This window comes from Diadema antillarum, unplaced genomic scaffold, assembly GCF_040938485.1.
Source record: "Diadema antillarum isolate AM-2024a unplaced genomic scaffold, OU_Dant_1.0 seq00001552_RagTag, whole genome shotgun sequence".
Classification (NCBI taxonomy): Eukaryota; Metazoa; Echinodermata; class Echinoidea; order Diadematoida; family Diadematidae; genus Diadema; species Diadema antillarum.
In genome coordinates this window covers 21028-35698 of record NW_027272281.1, presented here as the reverse complement: position 1 = coordinate 35698, position 14671 = coordinate 21028, and the positions used below count along the sequence as shown (strand labels likewise).

General features: G+C 37.3%; 1 long non-coding RNA gene across 1 annotated transcript; it reads left to right on the top strand.

Annotated features, from left to right (window-relative positions):
- The first annotated feature begins 11197 nt into the window (after positions 1-11197).
- On the top strand, positions 11198-13445 carry LOC139710669 (uncharacterized). Its single transcript, XR_011709472.1, has 3 exons — positions 11198-11298; positions 12461-12588; positions 13402-13445. It is a non-coding gene; the product is annotated as an uncharacterized lncRNA (long non-coding RNA).
- Positions 13446-14671: the final 1226 nt, after the last annotated feature.

The following is a 14671-nucleotide window of genomic DNA, read 5'->3' as shown; positions in this document are numbered from 1 at the left end:
AATAGTTCAGGGAGTGGACAGGGCTTTTGAAAGGGCTATGGAAAGGGCTATCGAGAGGGCTATCGAAAGGGCTTTCGAAAGTCGTTTAAACTGGGGAAAGTTGATAAACGCAGCCTAGGTCTCCCACAAACAGCGCGCGAAAGTGCATGCTCAGACACCACAGTACACAGGGCCGGCGCAGCCGTGGGGGCCGTGGGGGCCGTGGGGGCTCGGGCCCCCACACTTTTTGTGCACCATACAAAGGAATACATAAGGTGTCATCACTTTGGGCCCCCACATGCACTTTTTTTAAACCCGGAAGTACGTAAGTGGCACTAAAATAGAAATAGATAGAGATCTTGAAGTATGGCGGCGGTAAGGTTATGTGTTTTCTCTGAAGACCTTTTTTTTTTTATAACACCCGGAAATGGGAGGGAGAGAACTGTGGGAGAGAATGAGCTGAGGACCTGTTTTGTTTTGTTTTGTTTTGTTTTTTGTTTTGTTTTGTTTTTTTTTTTGCTTGTCAGCTGTAGAAACCCGGAAGTGGACGGGGAGAGATGAGCTGAGCACCTTTTTTTTTCCTCTTCTTTTTTTTCTTTTTCTTTTTTTTTTTTTTTTTTTTTTTTTTGGCTTGTTAGCTCATGAAACCCGCACGTGGGCCCCCTACTGCGCAGGCCCTGGTACATGGTCGGAAACTTCACGCCCACTGAAATCCATCCCCGCTGAACGCTAGTTGGCGCACTCCTCGCCATCGTTTCACTTTTCGACCGAGAGTTTGCAATCTTATTCCGTGTGATCAGTACTCGCCGCCGGAACCTTTCAAAAAGGCGGGTTTGGGCCTCGACCGCGGTCCCAGCCAATCACTTTTTCACATAAAGCGTATTACAGCGGACGCGACTTTGTACTTCTCGATAAAACATCAACTTCTGAAATCATGTTATAATTTTCCCGTAACTAAAAATTAATGCATCAAATCCGAATGAACAATTATACTGATGCTGTAGGTTCGTAAAGATGTTTTGGAAAGGCTCAAGGTTTAATTTAAAATACATGTATGCTGATTTGGGGCCCGGGGGATATAGGCCTATAGGAGTTTTGTCTTTTCTGGGGCCCGTTGCATAAAACTTACCATTGGATTTCAATGGTATAAACTACCGTCAAAATTAGCCGTCACAGCCAATCAGCATCAAGGATTATAAAATTTACCGCTAATTTGAACACTTACCGCTAGAAAGGAGCGGTAAGTCCAGCGGTAAGGCTGCGTTCACATAGAAGCATACTATTCGGGTATTCGGGCTCGTTTTTCGAGGGCACGCGAATAGCTTGAATCGAACGATAGGATTTCCTCACACCGGTTCACATAGGAGGGCACTATTCGAAAGTACCGAATAGCTGCGAAAAGTATAGCAAAGTGGGAATCGAACTTGTTCGATTTTCTTGCAGCGTATACCGTCTCTCGTTTATGAAATAATGACACTTTTGGTCTGGATTTGCCCTTTAGCAAAAATAAGCATGTAGACTGACATTCTGATGCAGTTTAGAAATTGTTAATAAGATTTGCTGGGATGTAGGAGGAAGAAATCCTCACTGCATGGGATGGTGAGTTGACGGTGCGGGTGATGGTGTATTCGGTGCTCGAATAGCGAATAGCGAATACCGAATACCGAAAACCGAATACTTCTATGTGAACGCAGCCTAAGGGTTTTATAAATGCAACAGGGCCCTTATGTTATTGGTCAGTTTGTCGGATTGGCATCTAGTCTTTGCGGGAAATACAAATGAAACCTGCAAGACCAAAAAGTGTTAATTTATCTTATCAAACAGCAAGAACATATTTTTATACTGATTAATTTCAATTTTGAACTTGATTTTGTATTCACGATTGAAATGTGTAGAGGCAGTTCATGGAAAATCATAGCATCTATGTCCACATCACTATACTTTTGGTATTCGTATCAAACTAATACTGTAAAACATGATATATATTCGCGGCATGAAATTTTCGCGAACTCACCACTGGCATTCAATGCATAGTGTAGACAAAAACTTTCGCGAACTGGATGTAATTGATACCCCCACCTAAAACTTAGAGAGTTAGCTCAATTCATGATATTCTTGTATGCCTTTTGTTGAAAAAAAAGTACAATGTAACAAAAGTTGTTACCATAGCAAGATTACTCAACAGTGAGATCAGTGTGCAACTCATTTTAAGATTACACTGGTTACATGAGCGAAACCTCAAGTCAAATGCTAGAAAACTGAGGGAGCTCACCCAATTCACAGTATTTTTTGTTTGATTTTCATTTTAAAAGATGGTTGCCATTACATTAGCACTCTGTTCAATATTTCAGGCCAGATGCTCAGAAACTGAGGGAGATTGCATAATCAACTGTTGTGTAAGTTTTTAATTTGAAAATGTCACTGCCATGATAACACTTTCTTTGACCGATACAAAAGATGACATTTGCACATTAGCGCACTACAGTGGTCACGTGCCAAATTTCAAGTCAAATGCCTAAAACATGAGGGAGTTATGAGTCAATCACAATATCTTCGATTGCTTTGTATTAAAAAAAAAAAAAATAAGTTAGCATGGCAACGCATTGTTTAACATTGACGAGAAAAGTGTTTTGCACATCTAGAATTTATCTTGTCACAATGTAGGTGTCATATCTCAAGGTTATTGCTAAAAATTGAGAGAGTAAGCTCAATCCACTTGTAGTTTATACGATTCTCATTACAAAATACCATTAACTTGACAACATACTATTTGACAATGACGAAAAATAAAATTTGCACAGGTACATAATACAGTGGTCACATGTGCCAAATTTAAAGTCAAATGCTCAAAATCTGAGGAAGTTAGCTGAATCCACATTGTACTTGTGGATGATTTGTATGAAGATGCTGTTGCCATGGAAATGGATTTATGACCCCCACAAAAAGTGTCTTGCACGATAACATATTATCATAGTGACCATATGTATCAAATTCAAATTTAAATGCTAAAAAAAAAAGAAACTAAGAGAGCAGCGTGATCCACACAATTTTGTATGATTTGTTTAAAAACTGCAATTGCCATGGCAACAGATTTCTGGACAATCGAATTTCAACAGAATTGATTTAAAACTGAGTAGCTTGATCCACATTCTGTATTTGTAATCTTTATGAAAATTTGATGTTACCATGGTAATGCATTACTCCATACTGACACATGTAAACTAGGACATGTAAAAATTACAAGGTCGTTGTTCAATGTCCTCTGGACTAAAGGTAATCACCTCCTCATCAAAAACTGTCATCGACTAATGGAGAGTACTGCTTCATCAACTGTATACAACTTGTATCATCAGTCTCTATCTCGGTTCCTCCATAGAACTGGACTTGGAGTATCTTCACAGTTTCATTGTCACAATGATGATTCTTCAAGTGTCTTCTAAAACCATTGAACGAATCAAATTATGTCCGTACACAGGCCCCCTGGGCGCAATTTATTGTTTGTCCATCACTCAGTCCATGTTCGTATGGCAAACAGTGAAAAAAAAGCAGTTTCAGTGGGAACTCCTAAAGAATGCATCACTTCATTATAACCTATTTGAAAGTTTAGATCTCGGTTCACGAACTCGGGGTAATTCCAAATGTCCAAAGGTTGATGAGAGGTTTTGCATACCGTAGACAAAACACATATTTCATGTGATTTGAACAATGTGTCGAAGGCACTCTGAATGATATCACCAGGGCAGGGTAGTACCAAGTGGTCAACAATGAAGTAATATTGGTACACATGTATGTTATCCTTCTGACGTCCTCTGTCAAGCAAGCTGCATCTTCTGATCTTCAAGCAAGCAAGCTGCATCAAGAGCTGCATCTTCTTCTGCTTTCCCTCTTCAAGTGGTGATCAAAACTAACATCAGGCTGAAAATGTAAGGAAACAATGAAAAACAAACAGACATTGTATGAATCTATTACAAATAAAAACTAGACAAATCTGACTGTGACCTTTATTTCGATTCCATAATGCAATTTGATAGACAAGACTCAGTCATACATAGGCTTAACACATTTTATTCACATTTATGATTATTTTAACAGATTTCAAGCTATCACACACACGGAGGGATGGACTACTCAAAACCATAACAATTCAGGCACCACTTCTTGTCAGAGGATAATAAATGGATCTTATTCCATTTTACTTAAAGATCACTATAATTTCACAATTAAAACTCACTTATACCTATTTTTTCTTAAAGAAGCTTTGAAATTTATCACTTTTCTCTTATTCGTGACTGATCAAAAAGCAACTTCAAAATTTCAACCTACATATGGGGAAGACAATCTTTAAAGTTCAAGGATCGACTTTGAAGCATTCACGAGTAAAGTTCTCGTCGACATCAGGACATAACCCTGACAAAGGCAAGTGCGTAAAAATATTCACAACATCCAAAAAAAAAAAAGTTAACCTGTGAAACATTGAAAAGCAAGTGATCTTAATAAATTACATAGTCCAACAACACCAAAAAAAAAAAAAACCCAGAAAATTTCCCTTGACCTCTAATTTCTTTTCTAATACAAAAACAGATCATAGAAAGTAGAAAATGCAAAATCAATTAAACTCGTAAAAATCAATTTCATTTTCAGAATACCAAAGCACTGTGAGTTCTAATTGCCTGTCCAAAATGACTCATAAAGGCTTGTTCAGATATGATGAGTCAAACTCCGGCAACATTTTAGTGCACAAATCAATGCGATATGAGATGGTAAAAAACAAACAAATAAACAGATCAAAATGCAACAAAACAAAACAAAAACACTGAGGCAAGAGGAATATATTTTGCCACACAGTGGCAAGAAGTTATGGTGCAATCAAGCTCAAAAGTAAGTGAAGATACAATGTCATGAGTTTATCTTTATCTTATTTTTTTTTTGAGTCATGTGCATTCATTAACATAATGAAAGTGGCGTGGTTCGGCGCACCATATCTGAACACTAAAAATGTCAGGGGGTTTGTCGCATCATATTTGAACAAACCTTATAGTCATGTAGACTTACCTTTTGAAATCGGATAAGGTAGTCTATAGCCAAAGCCACAGCAATCTTGCACAATCCTTGCGCCCTGGTTCACAGGTGGAAGCAGAGTACATGAAGGATTTGCAGGTTACTTACATTCTATGCTGTGTTGTAAGAAATGCATGTTATATACAATATATTCTACGACTCATTAACAAAGTATCCAGGTATCAACAGAAATTATCAGTGAATTGCACTGCATAATCAGGGAGCATTAAGTAAAACATATGATCCTTCATGTAGGATGAACCCATGGGTTGTTGTGTGACTTCTTTTAAAAAAAAACAAGAAAAAAAAACTCTTCTTTATTTCATCAGCATCTCCAAAATAACAAAATTACATTACATATTGATTTGTGACTGTGAACTTTTATATTACAATTGAGTTTGGTGAAATCCATTCATCTGCCTTTGAAAAATCAAAGTCACAAGATATTTTCTGCATTTTTTTTTTCATAATGAAGGGCTCCTGACCCTTGATTATTGACCTCATGACCCTTATCGACTCCAGGGAAACGTTTGATAAAATGTATTGTCAGATGCAAAGATTTCAGCTACTTATAACAGTTGTCACCAATGACAAGTTTTGTGGAACGCCCCCTGGATTTACATAGCCTTACCAAGTTTCATTCACAGATGATTGTTTTCAACTTGCGGCATGATACACAAGAAACGATATTGGATGGATAGACATCTAGAACATTAAAAAAGGGGCTTTCAAAACCTATAGTTTTGTGCATACCCTGACTGCTACCAGGTCTGGTGGTACACTATTGGATGATTGCTCCAAGTCTCATGAATCCACATCAGTTTTCCGCATGTGTTCTCCCAGCAATCTCAACAGCTTGACTGTGGTTTCTGAAGGCTTTCCTCTTGCTAGCTTGACAAGACCTTCCACCAAAAACTGGCCACTGCTAAAAAAAGCTTGGCATCGTTGCCTGGGAGAAGGAGTGAGAAGTACTGTTCAACCTGCAAGTGTAAGGACCATGAACATACATAATTATCAAGTGGCTACAAGTCCACAAACTGTCAAACTGGTGCGCAAGGTGTGATGCACTGGCTTAGGATTCAAAGTACTGAACATCCACATAACTGCACTAGTGTATTTACTGTATACAAGTGCATGAAACAGATTTATCTTGTGTGCATGAAAGATTTGATCAGAACTGCAGAAAACAAAGGGTTTTGTTCAGGTGGCTTCAGATTAATTCAGTCGGTGATTCTATTATATATACCTACTTGAGATATGCTCATAATTTCAAGTTCGTTTTAATTAGCCACGGGGGGGGGGGGGGGGGGGGGGGGCAATAATATCCTGCTTCCAGGTATTCATCATCTTTATGCAGTGTACATTTATGCAAATATTATTTGAGGAGAAATGGAAAAATCAAATGCCATTTTGCAATTGATCTACTCTCATTTTCAAGGTTTTTTAGCTAGATAATAAAAGGTCTTTTTGCAATTCTGTCATTTTCAAGATTCTCAAGTGCACTATTGCCAATATCATTAAGTGTGGCAATAACATGGGGAAGAGGCATACTCCAGAAGGGATTTTTTTTTTTCAAGAGATTATTTCAACAAATACTACCATCAAAGTAGACGTATATTCCCTCACCTGAATCATGAAAAAAGCGATGATACATGTATTCCATTTTGACTCATTTGTGAAATTTAGGATCAGTTCTCAGACAGAGAACAACTGCCAGTTATTAATATGGGCTGTGATTCTGTTTCTCGCTACCCTTGAACTCGCACCTTACAGTAATTAGATCTAGAGTCTAGAGTCTTAACATGGACTCGGTGGAAATACCGGTTTTACATGCATGTGACGTCATCAACTTTATAAGAGCATATTCTTATATAATGTAAATTTGTAAGCGGTTAGCAAACTCATAAATAGTAGTACTCATATTAGAAACTAGTTAGTAGATTCTAACGTAAGATTCACGCGCAAACACTAGCGTCCTATATAGGCCCCTACGTTCCTACGTGTACACTGTAGCTACTGAAAACATCACGTAACCTGTTGTGATAAACAAAAATCGGGTCGGGAGAACCCCCCACCCAGCCCCTTTAATCGGGTATTTACGCTCTTTTTAGAGGGATATTTGCTACTAGTACCTAGTTCTAATTTAAACCTAACAGTTTGGACCTAGAACAGTTACAGTGGGCCCTACAAAAAATATAGTAGGCCTAGGGGCCTACCAGTATACCTACGAACATGTACAAACCTACGAACATGTACACACAAACATTGTTCGAACTTCGTCTTCGTGCACGTCAGTAGCGGGTAATGATTTGCGCGCTAACAAAGATCCGCACCAGAGCCTCAGAGGTAAGAAAACTACATCAATAACAATACAAAATGCCACGGAACCTTTTATATTTAAAATTTGATGATATTTTTAAAATGCAATTATTGGACAACGGAACCCTCAGCGAAATTCGGACTCAATGCACCGCTGCACAGCGCGTTGGTGTTATGGCCTATTATGTATGGCAAACACTATAGGCTACATGTACTTAGTATGCTGCGCTACATAGTACACTATAGTATTACGTGCGTGCAAAGACAAAGTTGTCTATAATATGCGATGAAATCCGTGAAAATCATGCACATCGTTTATGATAGAAAATAACTGGTACAGGAAATAATTACCTTAAAAGATACTTATCCCCGCTGACAGACTTAGCAAAGTCACCATCATAGATTCAATGTCATTTTTAGCCCCAGACGACATCGAAAACCTGACTATCGCGATGACAGACGTTGACGACTCCGCGCCACAGCAACAAATTTCAGGCATTGGCATGTGTAACCAATGAGATCATCGGACTGCGAACACGTGACTTTCTCTGGTGGACAACTAACACCGATACGGTGTTATTAGTGAAAACCCCCTTTTCATGACAAAACTATAACCGTATCCGGGCACTTACCCCCTGGGCAACTACCCTCCGGATAACTACCACCCGGATAATTACCCCCCCCCCCCCCCCCCCGGGGTCCGTTTCATGAAGCTATCACATAAAAGCTATCACATAAATCTTAGAATGGCCAAGCCGCTCCTAAGCTAGGAGAGACTTTCATGGAGAAGTGAAAACCATTTCACGAAGTCTCTCCTAGGCTAGGAGAGACTTTAATCATTTCAATCATCATGTTCGAGGGTAATACTAATTAACATATCATTAGCATATCATCTCCCTATTGTGTTACATACGGTGAGCACTCGCTACATAGACATAGCACGTATACACACAGGGTATACACACTATACAGCGCAGAGGCAACAAATCTACGATGGAGGCAAGATCCCAAAGGCCAAGTTGCATTATACACCGCTACTAGTACATATTTCAATTAGTGAGTATGTTTAAAGCTGTCTGCAATTGAAAAGTAATGCATGAGGATTCATAATGTTATATTATGTGGATATATTTTTGTTTGAATCTTCTACATTTCTCCAAGGGCTAGCTAGATGTAGATCTAGTCTTACCGGTAGTAGCGTTATCACAATAGTCCCACGTAGGCACATCGCCGTTTGTTTGAAAGACTAAATAGCCAGCTGAGTTTATGGAGCTAAATAGGTAAAACGTTAGTAATTAGCATGGTAAATTAGTAATAGTGAAATGTTTGTGGGTTGATTTTTATGATATATTTAGCGTGCAGATATTTCATGAGAGCAATTGCCCGATTTGTTCATGTATGGCTGAATTGCAGGTAACTTAAGGCCTGAATAGTGTAGGGGATCGAAGAAGAAACCGGAAATTTCATAAGAATTGTTATTTTTAATTTTTATTGTTATTATATTTTTGAAGACGTGTCTAACAAATAACATGAAATAATTACACTGTCACTAGCTGTTTTGCCTGTGTGGATAGTATTCAGAAGTGATACAAATTTTCCGTTTTGTGTCAAATCGACAGGAAAGTTCTGTTTGTTTGTTTTTCAGTCTAGAAAATCTAGGTTATTTTGTCCCACAGAATTATGGGCCTAGCCTAGGCCTAATGTTTTTAAGTCCTAACGTGAACTGTATAGCAGTAGCGTTAGCATTTACGGAGAACCGGCTGTAGGACCTAGTGTAACATTACCTGTGTCATTGCTACGTTTACAAGTCCTAATGTTATTGTCTAACGTTACTATAGGCTATAGTATAGGTCTACAACCAAAATTTGTAAAGTACCGTACTGGGTTTTCAGGGGTTATAACTGCAACCAGCCCGAACACGAAGCACTGTGTACAACTGACAGGGAGTGCCCCGGGGTTCTATCTAGAGAGTCAGACAGTGGTTAGACTAACTAGATCTAGTAGTAGTAGGAGGGCCTAGTAGTAGTACGTAGATCCAGGTCTACACAGAATATAAATTGGAAACCATGGTTTGATCAGATCTTGGTTCAGACTTGAAAGCTATCTTCAACAATTCTAAGTGCATACAGCACTGTAATCGCAATGCATATGTCACAATAAGATAGAGAATGATGTTTACCTAAATTCATTGGCATGGAACCTCTAGAATTCTACTGCTATACTATCAGATGTCTATAGATCTAGAATCTGGAGGTATAGTGATCCTGAGTAGCACCTACTGACCTAGATACTACTTAACCAGTGTATACCAAAAGTATAACCAGACTAGACCCTTAGCCTTGGTATTCCTAGATCTAATTAAACACATTATCACTAACATAAGTAGGCCTATCACTCATCAGTAAAGAAGTTAATGGGTCTTCTAAATAGTGCTATCTATCAAGGCAATTAGTAGATTCTATAGGTCCATACTCCGATGCAAGTACCACTTACGCAACTTCTTTTAGCAATTTAATTCATGATGACATGACAACAGTTGATGATCAGAGTCAGACTGTGGCTGCATCTCAGGCTGTAACTGCGACCAACCCTAAATGTGAAACCACAGTACAGCTGGTCCTACCAAATCTTAGGTAGATGTAGACCTTGCCACATGGATGCCTATTGACAAGATCTAGAACCTCAAGTCATAATACCCAAACTATAGGCTTGCACATGTTGAATTGAGACAACTCAAATACTAGAAGTGTGTCTTTTAATCATCCCCCCCCCCCCAAAAAAAAATATATAAGGTCCTTTACATATTTAAACTGCAAAAACATGTGAACTGATTTCAAATTTCATGCATATTCAAGATATTGTGTGTAAAATCTGGTATAATCAAACAACAGTTGGAAAACACACTTTCTATTTTGTATTCACATTTTCAATTATAGTGTTAGATATGGAACATCAGTCAGACTGCTACAATCAGACTACTGCATCTCCCAAAGCCCAGAGTCAGTTGCTGAACTTCACTGAACACAGAACCAAGCTGCTGAACTTCCATCTTCTCCACAGCTATACTGCTACTGAACTTCGTTGAGACTTAGCTACCGGCATGGTCACCTTCAACAGAATGCAAGTATTTTAGCTAATACTATTTTAGCAGACAACATATCTGTATAATATATTTTCAAATACTACAATTGCAACATTATTTTCATTTGGACATCAAATTGTCTCTGGATTTTTAGTTGAATAGTGTTAGACAGGAAATATTGAAACGATGTTTGCTGTACTGTCCAACCTGGTAATTGAAAACACACATTCTTATCCAATGAATAGTGACCCTTCTAGAAACAACGTTACTGTTCTGTGCATTTTTTATTTATTTCACTATCTGTAGAATATGACATACTGATCCAATTGAAAAGAGATAATTCATGGAAAGGGGGAGGGGTACCTGCATGTCTACATGTATCAAGCTCCTGGAACAAACTTTAGCAGACACGTTATCTTAATAATGTAGGTCCTACTATGATTGTTTAATATTACCCTCTCCCTTTTCTAGTATCAAAACAACCTCATGTTCTTGCAATGTTTGAAACAAGAATATTCGACATAGCTTATCATTTTAAACTGTGAAAAGTCCTATTTACAGCTTATCAGTAGGTACTAGTGAATTCAGTCTTTCAAAATCAATGGTAGGGCTTTACAATTTGATTGCTATAGCCTGTTATAGCAACGGCTAAGCACCCATCTCTAACATACTTTCTAATGTCCCATGTCCTGCACTCTTGTTTGTAAGATATTAACTGTTCTTGTATATTGAATAAACTCCAAACAGCCAAGGACCGGACAACAGGTGAACTTCATCCAGTTCAGAGTTAAGGACTGGGGGCAAGATGCAAATGGAAAAGTCAAGTGACAGTGTCATGGATATTCCACCATCTTCATTTGGTATGTTAAATAATTATTTTTAGCTATTGAAGCAAGTTGAGAAATCATATGTTGTCTTGATCATCTACAGTTGGCTGCAAAATTATTCAACCCCTCTCTTGCATTTTGGACACTCTGGCATAATGAATTACATTATAACTGAGAATATTTCTAAATCATACAAGTGATGATCAGATAGTTTGCTACAAGTAAATAACAGATCAATAGCCTTTGATTTGTTATAGTTACAAACTTTAATCATTCATGGATAAAGAGATATGGTCCAGTGATCACATTTATGGTCATTTTTAGTCCTTTGAGTGATCACTGAAATACTTCATTGAATATGGTTTGTTCACTCAATGTTTTGATAGGTGACACAATATGATGGAATTTGATGTAGGATTCTTAATATTTCAGTTGGCAGTTTTCATTGCACAAAAATATCTAAATGAACTAATTTCTAGTGAAAGTTGCCACCATAGAGTTTGTACAGAGGTTTAGCCATGATATCAATAATTCAAAGTTTAAGTCATGTCAAAATGAATATAGCCCATTGAAATGCTGAGAGTTGTGTATAGAATGGCAAGATACTACAAAAATTCCATAAAAACAAAAGAAATTAATTGTTATCATCAGACCATAACACGTCACACTTCAGTGATCACAGAAAGGTCTGAAATGACCACAATGTGCTCACAGGACCTTATCTCTTCATGCATGAATGATCAAAGTTTCTAACTTTATGCAAATCAAAGACTATTGATCAGGTAAGCATTTGTCATAAACTATCTGTTCACCACTTGTATATGATTTAGTAATTGTAATGTTATTTCATTTGCCATAGTGTCCATAATGCAATGGGGTTGAATAATTCTGCTGCCAACTGAATAAAGTGAATGCTTGTTATTAATTTCCCCTCTCATTTATTACTAAAAATTCTTACAATTTCCTAACAGGGGCTCATTACATAGTGATTCAAACTTTGAAAACTGGCAATTACAACTTGTTGTTCACATAATATATCTGACAAAATTGATAATAATTAATGAACATTTTGTTGTTATTGCTTGTTTTAATAAAGATGTACACTCATCTTAAACATTTTACAAATATCCCATTTGTGCATCCGATGTTTCTGTTTGTATGGCATTTAACTGTTCTTATATTTGCAAACCCAAAGGCCTGAAGAGAGCTGAACCTCACCAAGCCTTGGGACAGACAGCTGCAGCTTAACTTCACCCAGGTCAGAGTCAGACTGCAATTGGACTACGAACTGTATAGCAGCATCTTATCTACGACAGAACACAGGTATGCTTTCTCAAATTAAACCTGAAAGTATAAAGATTTTACAAAATAAACAACTTGAATAACAGTTGAAAAAAGGCAACCTCTGTTGATGACATATCAGTTACAGGTAATTGGGTCTTTCTTATTTTAGCAATTATTGTAGACTTGTCGGACAAATAATGTCACCTCTGTATGTTAACTGTTCCACACGAGAAATTAAGAAATTAGTGCATTTATATACCCCAGTTGGGAGTTGATTCAATGTTTATGTCTATATCAGCCACAATAGTTGATTAATGCACTGACATGGCAATGCAGCTGACTTGTTGCATAACCCATTAATTCATCTTTCTGTTTATTTTTGAACTCCCAGCTTGCCTGATATGATTTGCGATCCTTTCTAAAAAAGTCAAATAAGTCTTAACTGACATGAATGAATAACATTATGTCAGATGAGTGATTTAAGTCACAGGCACATTTTCATTTTGAGTCTGTGTCACACCTTTTTTGTTATCAGGAAGAATCTGATACACTAATTCTTGTGTATGACAACCCAGACGATTTTTTTTTTTTTTTTTGCCCTTGATGCTGTTAAACTGTCGCTAATATACATGTATTGTATATGAAATTGCTGACAAGCAGCTCTGTGTAATGATATGTGTGGTAGTCGTGTGTGTATTCATTCAACTGTACACCCACATGTTACCACTCTGTATAATGTCAGGGAGAGGGGATGTGATTTGCATGTCGCAAAATTTCAGTATGTAACCAGTATTGTTTATTTTTTCCATATTCTATTTCTTTTGTCCTTTCTTTCTTTTTTCTTTCATATAGATTCTCAAGGCATGGAGCTTGCCAAAGATGATGCAGACAGGTTGAATATAACATATGTAGGTTTTGACCGCTGTGGATTCAATCCTTCAAAATTTAATATACAATATATACAATTTTTTTTTTTTTTTTTTGGGGGGGGGAAGGGTGGCTGCATTAGATGTGAGGATCTGATGTGTACTTGCAGCACTGTGATGAAAGTCATGAATGCGAATTTCATGGTGATTTTGTAATAGATCCTTATGACAAAAGCTTCTAGCACAACAAAAATTCCTAAAATGGAGTGTGAATATTATGTCTTTCAGGACATCATTTGGAAAATAAGAATAGGTCTATTGTTGCTAGACCTACACACATGATAAATTTTCAAATTTCATGCACTTGCTGCAAATGACATGAGTAATATCACAGAACCTAACAACATCTGGACTGTTTTCTGTCTGCTTTTCTATTTTGTGTTCACATAATTGGCATGCTCAATTTCAACTTAATCTGATAATCCCTTCATTATTGTTGCTCTAGAGTTTTGTATCCTAGTTTTTGTCCCATTCATTGCACCGAACATAGCTAGGTAAGATTAAGAGCTTAAGATAGACCGTATACTTCAGAACCTATTTGCTAGCTATGCTTTTGCAGAGTGTGTGCTTTCTTTCTAATATTCAAATAGGTTAGGAGAGTCCATCTGAATTCAGTTGTACATCATTTTAAAACTTAGAGTGTGCTCTTTCAGAAACAGGATTGGCCTTTTTTTTTCTGCAGGATACTAAAAAACCAGTATTGAAGTGCTACAGAGCATTAATTAAAAGAAGAGTTCAATGTTTATTTGACGAAAATTGGTTTTGAAATGGCTGAGATATCCAAAATAAAGGATTCTAATAAAAAATGGAACAAACCTTTTACTAGAATCGCTTTGTTTTACTCTGCTTTTGGATATCTCAATCATTTCAAAACTAATTTTTGTCAAATAAACATTGAATTCTTCTTTGAATTAATGGTCTTTCATATTTCACAAGAGGTTTCTTATTATATCACCCCCCCCCCCAAAAAAAAAAGAAGAAATGTTAAAAATCTGAAACCAGGTCTCAACCAAAACTTCACCAGCCCTTTAACCAGAAATCCATGTTTGGTGACTTTCTGTTGATTTTGTGATACAGAGTCACAATTGCAGTGTTAGATATGAAGCTACAATCAGACTATTGCAGTCTGACTGCTGAACTTCACTGAGTTTTGTCATAGACGAGTCCACATAGTCCACATGGCATAAGTGCTTTGC